The 9,123-nt window shown below is 43.8% G+C and overlaps 1 long non-coding RNA gene across 1 annotated transcript; it reads right to left on the bottom strand.

Annotated features, from left to right (window-relative positions):
• Positions 1-2,748: 2,748 nt before the first annotated feature.
• Positions 2,749-3,891, bottom strand: LOC115276478. Its single transcript, XR_003901956.1, has 3 exons — positions 3,811-3,891; positions 3,425-3,443; positions 2,749-2,870 (listed from the first exon to the last, which is right to left on the bottom strand). It is a non-coding gene; the product is annotated as an uncharacterized LOC115276478 (long non-coding RNA).
• Positions 3,892-9,123: the final 5,232 nt, after the last annotated feature.

Genomic DNA, 9,123 nt, shown 5'->3' with positions numbered 1-9,123 from the left:
ACCTCCATTTCCATGTCCCCTCAACAAGCCCCTCCCCGCCTTCTGTGGCATTCCCCTCCCACATCACCCGGATCTCACTGCCAGTCATCTCTCTGCTGACACAGGCAAAACCAGGTCATGTCACAAAGCAATTTTGCCCAGCCCGCCAGATTTTTCATTCAGCTCAGACAGATAACTAACGGGACCATCTTCCCAGCTAATGGGAAAGAAATCTGGTGGGCTCAATTGCTGCCGATATGCATTTAAATGGCTGCATCTAAGAGGGAAATCTAAAATAAGAGCTGAAGGGGAGGCTGGGACACTGGGGGAATCTCACTGTAATAACTGTGTGAGGCGAAGCAAATCAACAGAAAGCTGTACACTTGCTTGGGGAGAGAACGAAGACTCTACTGTAACACATGCGCTCAAAAACTTATTGGAATTTTCGCCCTTTTAATATAATGGCATTAGTGTCATGGTTCCTTATGTATAACTTCGCCCACCAAACATAATGAACGCCGAACTATTTCCCAGAGCGTGCACTGCTTGGATGTGGGTGCAGGGAGAGGTTATGTGCTTAATGATCTCTTTAGATATCTTGTAGCCCAGAAGTGCAGACGGCGCCTTCATGTGAAAGCAGAGCAGACCTAGTTCAAAGCTAGGCCCCGCCACTTACAAACTAGGTGACCTTGGACAGATTACTTCACTCAGGAAATGTCCATCTCCTTGTCCATAAAATAGAGATAATGATGTGTATACCTCCCAGAGTTGAACTGAGGATTCAGTAAGTTATATAAAAGCACTCAGCAAATAATAGGCACTTAATAAATATCCACAATAGCCCTGGTTTGAATCTTTCCTCCAATACTTCCTAACTGAGTGGCCTTGAGGTGCTGGGAACTATTCCTGCACTTGGTACATGCATGATTCACACTAGTTACCAGCAGTATCGCCAATGTCACCACTGCAAGTCAAAGGTGCTGAAGATTATTGAGCACCTATCACATGGTGCCTTGAAGGACAGAGGAAAAGGGAGCATGAACCCTGAGCGTAACCTGTGAGCTGCCCATAAGACCAAATTTCTGAGAAGTGGATGAAAGAATTGGAATGATTTAAACAAAAGAGAAACCTCAGAAACATTTTTTTACTAAACACAAATTCCTTAAGGTTATCATGAAACAAAGAAAACGGGACTGTTCTGTGTGGCCAGAGAAGGCAGAGCTAGGACTGGGGTGGGGACAAAGAGTCTCCAGGGAGACCAATTTTAGGCTCATTCAAATAAGAATTTTTCAATGAATTAAGTTATCTAACAGTGGATGACCAGAAAAGTAAAAAGAATAAAAATAAGTCTCTTTTTCAGGAAGTAATTAAGTAAAGCCTTGACCATTTAATGAAGGAAATTGGGTCTTGTGATTTGAGAGAAACTATGACCATCATCTTCCCCAACCATGGCTACCATGTCCACATGCCTGTTTGGAAAGAGCTCAGGAACTTCTTCTTACCTGGTTTCAGCGTGTAACTATGAGGATTTGTAGCTTTCTATTAAAATATGTTCATCACAATGTCCATTTGATAATATTTTATTTTCCTGGCTGGTATGAATTCAGCTTTAACCCTAATGCCTGTCCGCCTCTAGGCATGGGATGGCCTCAGAATCAATGGTCCCTGGTCTTGGATGGAACTTGGGACACACAATGTATGTAGACCATGGGGAGGGCCAGGACTGTATCCAGGGAAAGTATCAGGCAGAGGGAATAGCAAGTGCAAATGCCATGAGGAAGGAAGAGCACAGGCTTTCTTTGTCTCTGAAGCAGTGGGACATGATAGCAAGAGGCCAGATTATGAAGAGCCTTGGAGGCCACCATTAGAACTGTGGATCTTATCCAGAGTGTGAGATGAAGCCAAGGGCAGGTTGCAAGGAGAGGAATTACACTTGACTTGCTCCACCCCTAGTGTTCCCCATCTCAGCTAATTTCCTCATTCATCAAATTGCTCGGGCCACGAAACTTTGAGTTCTGCCTGAGTCCTCCCTTTCTCTCCTATTGGCTCTGTTTTAGAATAGAACACAATTCTGATCACATTGCATCACCTCATCCAAGCCACCTTGGCCAAAGCCATGTACTACCTGGATTATGGCAAACCTCTCTCACTTCCACCCTGACTCCTCAGTCCACCAGTAAAAGTTCTTTGGCACACCATGCCGCAGCCATATATATGTATTTGCTCTTGTAGAAAGGTCTGTTTGCAAGAAGGAATAACAGTCCTCTGTGCATGGCAGGCAGACTTCTTCCAAAGACCAAAAACCAAAAGCAAATCCAAGAGGAAGAAGGTGAGAGACAAGACATCTAGGTCAGAGATGGTGGGAATAACGTCAACTCCTGAGATCTCTGCAAAAATCTTGAGATATTTTGGGCTTCTACAAAGTATAGAATTGATATCTGAGCCAAATGTATCTAGATCTCAGGAGGCTGAGAAACTCCAACTCAATTCCATGATATGACTACATCATCTAATAAGAGATTCCAGAGAAGGAATTAGAACAAACTAGTAAGAGGTGGTTGTCCAGTGCAGATCATCTATTCTTCCTCCTCAATTTTTTCAGGTTTTGAAATGGTCAATAGTGAATATGTTTTATAGTTATAACAAATACATTTGAGCTAAAAATCATAAAGTGGGATTCCATCAATTTCTGCATTTCTTCTGGTTTAGATGGAGTGCCTAAGAGAGGGGGACAGATTCTTCCCTGTTGTAGACAACATGTTCCTGATGATGGCCTTGAAGCCAGACAGTGACATAACACATGATGGGGCTGACACCTATGTACCTTTGACAGGTGCTGGGTCTTCGTTATATCTCCTCCACCCTAAGCCCGTGCTGCCGCTGTTTGAGACCTGAGCACAAAATAGGTAGTTAACCGCACTGCATTGCATTTTGCAGGATTCTATCCAGGGTGGCAAGCTACTGAGACCCTCGCGAATCTGAGTCTGTCTTCCAAAACATCCAAGGGCCCTCCCCACATCCTGCTTCTAGAAAACTGATGTGTGCATGCCATTCACATCTTCATTTGGCTATAATATCTTACAAATATTTACCAAGCGTGTTCCACAGGTCAGGCCACATTTTAAGAACTTTCTATGTCTTAATTCAATTAATCCTCATGACCCATAGAGAGATGGGAGCATCATTCTCATTTGATAGATGAACAAAGGGAGGCATTTGGTGCTCATGTATCTTTTCCAAGACCTCAGTAAAGGGTAAGAGTGCAGGATTTGGCTCCCTGCTCTTCAACACCACACTCTCCAGCCTCGTGGGTGGCTCTCAAAGGCCTGCTCTGGGCCAGGCTCCCTTATATTGATGCAGACACAGAAGGGACTGGAGAGTCATGGGGGTGCAGTGGTTAAATGTAGTCAGTGCTATGCTGTGGGTCCTTGGGCAAGTTACTTACCCACTCTGTTCTTTGGCTTCTTCCTATGCAAAAGGAAGCTGAAATTAATACCTACTTTATGGAAATGTTGACAGGATGACATGAGTTAACACAAGTAAGGCACTTAGAAGAGCATCTGGCACACAGGTAGGGCTTAATTAATATTACACCTTATTATTACTGTTATTATTGGATATAATGAAGACAAAAAAAAAAGGAGAGCTCAGTGCTTCCTAAGAGGTTTTCAGAGAGGAGCTGTGTGCTGAGTATGGGAGGAGCAGGCCTTTGCGGTCTGTAAGCAGCGAGGAAGAACTGAGGATTTCCACGACTTCGCTCCCCGCGGGCATCTAACTACAGGGTTTTGTCTTCCCTCCACCCTGGAAGTGAGGGCAGCTTCCACTACTGACCTGTACAAACCACCTTAATTTGTGGCCTCTGGGGTTGGACGGCAGCTGAAGACTTTCTCTGGGTTTTAGCTCTGTTTAGCGCTGGAAGAGCGCAAGCTTCTGCTTCAAAGAGAAAAGGCATTTGAAAGGCTTATGAAACGGCTTAGGAGCCTTCTTGTACATCAAACACGCCTTACAAAGCAACATTTTGATGAGTTAAGTGTAAATGAATCAGAAACACAAGGATTAAATTTCCCTTGAAATACACATAGGTTTAAAGATTAAGAGGAAATTGCCTGGCAGAACGTGTTTCGGGTTAAACACTGCGAAGGAGTTCAAGTTGGTTCTGTCTGCCACTTCCCTCTATTATTAGTGTAAATAACAACAATAATAATAGTATCAACACTGTTTGATAGACTTCTGGCCCACTCGGGGCCTGTGGGAAGCTTGTAGGTAGGTGCAGAAAAATATTAAAATGTAATGATGGAAATGGAAACACATGGGAGGAACCAAGATAGCGTGTCAGAGATTGGCAGCTGTCTGTTATAGAAGTCCCTGCTCTGCTCCTAGGCTCCCCGCTGGACTCTGGCTCCCATGCTATGTTTCAGCTGACAGAACATGGGTAGAGCTGGGTCGGTCCCTTCCAGGCCTGGCCCATGAAAAACACCCATGTGATCCTCTTCTCTCTTTCTTTTTCCAACTGCCTGCTGGACATCAACATCCAAGGTGATCTTGAAGGTCACGTGTTGAAGATGGCAGAGTCTTTGCTCATCCCCCAGCCAATAGATTTTATGTGAACCCAAAATAAACTATCATGTGAACCCATCACATTTTCAGGACTTCTTGTGACAGCAGCGAGTATCACTTTAATAAAGAAGAGTCACATGGAGTAAAAAGAACGTTGGACCATATGTCAGGGCACTTGATTTCTAAGCTCTGACTTGGAAACATTGTGTGGGGCTCTGCGTAAGGCCCTTTCCACCCTCTGGGTCTCAGTTTCCCAGCTGGCAAAATAAGGAAAGGAGAGTAAGTACTTGCTGATGCCTGGCTGTAAGGGTGAAGACTAAAGGGTTCTAATAACACTTTTCAAGTTGAATTCTCTTCTGGTCAACAGGGGTTTACTGAACACCTACTATATTTCAAAAACTGGGGCTTCAGAGATACGTAAATCCAGGCATTTGAAGTATGAGCTTAAAGATAAAGACTATATATAAAACAGCAGAAAGTAAATAATAGATGATAGATTAGACAGATAGATAAGGTAGGTAGATAGATATATAGATAGATACATAGATACTTATAAATGCTTATTTATCTAAGAAAAATAAGAAAGATGAGGTAGATTAGGTAGATAGATGGATAAGAGAGAGAGAGATAAGGTAGATAGGATAGCTAGCTACACAACTGGATAGACAGCTAGATAGATAAATGATAGTAGATAGATGATAGATAGATAGATAGATAGATAGATAGATAGATAGATAGATAGATAGATAAAGGTAGCTAGCTAGCTAGACAGACATATCAGCCAACCCACTGGATCTGCCTGGTGGGAGTGGAAGCCTAAAATAAGCCACTAGAAGACAATGACCTTTGAACTAGGCTGGGAGGAGAGAAGGCTGCTGTCAGGCTGACAAGGAAGGGGGCCTATTCCATACAGATCCAGGAACTTCATAGCTTCATAGTCCCATCCAGGGACTTCATAGGGAAGGAAATGGCTTTTATTTCACAGATGAAGAAACTAAGCCCCAAAGGACTTAATTGGACACACTGCTGATTAGTAGTAGCAAGTTTTAAGGTCATTAACCAATTTCCCAGAGTTTCAGTCCAGGTCCATAATTTTTTTTTAATAGTGAAAACCTCTAGGAAGTGAGTAGGGTATCCCCCAAGATCTCCAAGGTAAGAGGATCTGTCTTGGCCCATTTGGGTTGCTTTTACAAAATACAGACTGAGTAGTTAACAACAGAATTCACATCTCACAGTTCTGGAGGCTGGAAACCTGAGACCAGGGTACCTTCATGGTCAGGTGAGGGCCTCTTCCAGGTCACAGGCTTTGCAAGTACTGCCATTCTGGTGGCAGAAGGGGCCAGGGGGCCCTCTGGGGCCTCTTTTGTCACTAACCCCATTCACTAGCCCTCACCCTCATGACGTCATCACCTCCCAAAACCCTGTCTCCTAAGATCATCACCTTGGGCCTTAGGATTTCTGCATATGAATAAGGGGAGGACACAAACATTCAGCCCATAGCAGGAAGTGTATGTTTTCCATGGTGGATGTAACAACTTGTCACAAAATTAGCAGCTTAAACAACCTAAATCCATTTATCCTGCTGTTCTGCAGACTGGGAGCCCAACAGTGGAGTTCACTGGGTTGAAATCAAGGTGTCAGCAAGGACTGCATTCCTTTTTGGAGGGTCTTGGTGGAGGGATCCCCTTCCTTGCTTCTAGAGGCCACCAGCTCCCATCATTGTATCCCAAGTGTCTCGTATGGCACTTAGTGCAAGGTAAATATTCTTCTCAAGCTTCTGGAGGCCACCTGCACCCCTTGGCTTGCAGCCCTTCCCCTGCATATTCAGAGCCAGCAGGTGGAGACTTCTGAGTCTGCATCACTCTGGCCTCCTCAGCTGCCCCTCTCTTATGCTTATAAGGATCCTTGTGATTACACTAAGGTGACCCACATAATCCAGGACACTCTCCTAATTTAAAGTCAGCTGATTAGCATCTTCAGCATCATCTGCTACCTTAATTTCCCTTCAACATGTAATGTACCATGTCCCCAGGCTCCAGGGTTTAAGACATGGACATCTCTGGGGGACTATTATTCTGACCATCACAAGTAAGACAGTGTCAGTTCATTCTTTCATTCTTTATTAAGGGTCTGTTGTGTGCCATTCACTCCTCTGAGGTAGATGAATGAAGTAACAAGATGGATTCCTTGCCTGCCTTTTCAGAATGCACAGTCCAGTGAAAAAGACACTGAAGGGGACACCAACCAAGAGTGACAGATGTCACAACAGAGGAGGTATGGGGCTAAGGGTTAGGTAAACATCTTCAAGTGGAATGCATCTGTATCTTTTTGTCTCTCCTCATACCCAGATGAAGAGTCAAAACATATTTCCCAAACAAGTTAGTCTCTATCAAAAACATAGAAAAGAAAAGAAAAAGAAACAGAATTTATTTTTAAGGAATCTGTCTTGGCTCTGAATAATCACTGCTTCTTTTCCTAGTTTGACTTTATTATAGCTTAGTTTGGACTCTTGTTTGAGTAGAATATCCACCAGGTACCAAAGGCCATTGAGGTACTGAGGATACAATGTCAGAAGATGGATTCCCACCCTGAAAGATCGCAGAGCCTACAGGGAGGTGAAGATGAGTGTGCGTGCAACCACAGCAGAGTGTGACAATGTCTTCCTTTGTCAATGTGGGATCATGGATAGCAGAACAGGATGGACAGAGTCACAGAGTAGCTGTTGCAATACATGGGCAAGAAACCACAGCCGGGGGTTTACAGGTTAACAAGGGTCAGTAAGAAAGTATACTTTGAAACATCAAGTGCTCCACATTAAAGACAGTCTGATTCCAAAGGCAGAGACTGGATTTCAAGGATCAAACTAGCCCATGGGGCAGGCAGAGAGGAGTTAGAAGGGTATTAGGAGTGGTAGTCTGTGAGCCAGTCCTTAGAACACACCTCTACCCATAATATGAGCATTGACTTAAGAGATGTCTAGGAGATGTCTTCTTGGTCCTCCACAGGTAAGTAAGTGCTTCCAGATGTGAGGATAGGTGCTGACCCAGCATCAAAGAGTTGCCATTAGGTCTTACCTGGGCTACCTTGATGGAGGATGAGACACACAGAGCTCAGTCATTCCAGTGGCCCCCAGTGATGGTCAACCAACCAGGAGACATGTAAGTGTGCCCAGTTAAGACCAGAAGAAACACACAGCTGGAGCTCAGACTCATGAGTTAAATAAATGCTCACTGTGTTAAGCCACTAAGTTTTGGGGAGGTTTCTTCCACCACGCTATTATGACTTTAGATAATTGATATACATATCTATGCTTCAACGAACACTGGGAAAACAATATCTGGTATTTTCAGCCTCACTAATGAGAAGGAATCATGGCTACTGGGTAGGCAACCAACAATGTCTGCTACAGCAGCCAAGATGAATGACAAATATCTCCAAGTCCAGGGAAAAGCAAAGATAATGCCAGTAGTTCCACGTAATTCTTCAAAAGGGATTGGCCAGGGGGTGAAGGGTTAAGCAAGGAATGAGATCAAAGTAGCCAAGTCCTCATGCAGCCAAGATTTATCAGGTCTTTCTGCCTGAGCTGTGATGATAAATACATCAGGGACTGTATTATCAGCAAGACAATTGCAAAATCATGGGACAGCTCACTGTAATACAGAATTCATGAGCCTCTGGAAATAGTCTGTATGAAGGCACTTCTCCCAGGTCATTTCAGCAGAGTTTGGACATTCACAGTTTAATACATGGTCCAGCTGAGTTCCCACGCCTGGAAAACCTCCCAGAGAGCTCTCACAATTCACCCAGGTGTGGTCCAAACCAAATTCCTGCAAAAAGTGGAATTAACCCGTGTCCTTGGCTGGGTCTTCCACACTCCCTTGTATTCGGGATGCACGTTCTATTTCCAAATAACCTTCATGGTCTCTTGGAACCTTCCTCCACCACAGGAGGTTGATGTCAACCCTAAACTCAGATGAGCACTGAAGGCTGAGAGCTTGTCCCTGGCCCACTGTCATAAACCAAATGAGGAGAAAGCTCTCACTCCTTTTGCTTTGCAACTCTATCCAGGTATCTTCCCATGTCTTTCCCTTTCACCTAACTTGAGTCTCTGCTCAAACACCACCTCTTCAAAGAGAATTTCCTCAACTATGCTTTCTTAATTACCACCTTGTGTCTTTTCCTCATCTGTTTTATTTTTGCTAATAACTCTTATGCTACCTGACATGGTATCACATATTTTTCTGTTAACTTTTAGTAAGCCTCCTCAATAAGAATGCAGGTTTCTAAGGGCAAGAACTTTGTTATGCTTGCAGCTATATTCCCAGTGCCCATAGCAGTGACTGGCACATCATAGGCAGCCAATAAATATTTGCTGAAGAAATGAATGAATGAATGAATGAAGATGATAATCAGTTTGATCTTCTATTCACACCTGTGAAAGCTCAGAGCCCTCCAAGGTCATCCTAACTCTGATCTCTTGCTTCTGCAGAATGTACCTATTAATGGAACATTTCCCTTCTGCCCATGCTTCCCCTCTATCCCACACCCCCTAAATCCAGTGAGAAACCCAAATCTCTCCACAAGAAT

The sequence above is a fragment of the Suricata suricatta genome, chromosome 13 (genome assembly GCF_006229205.1).
Source record: "Suricata suricatta isolate VVHF042 chromosome 13, meerkat_22Aug2017_6uvM2_HiC, whole genome shotgun sequence".
NCBI classification, from domain to species: Eukaryota; Metazoa; Chordata; class Mammalia; order Carnivora; family Herpestidae; genus Suricata; species Suricata suricatta.
This window is presented reverse-complemented; position numbering and strand designations above follow the sequence as displayed.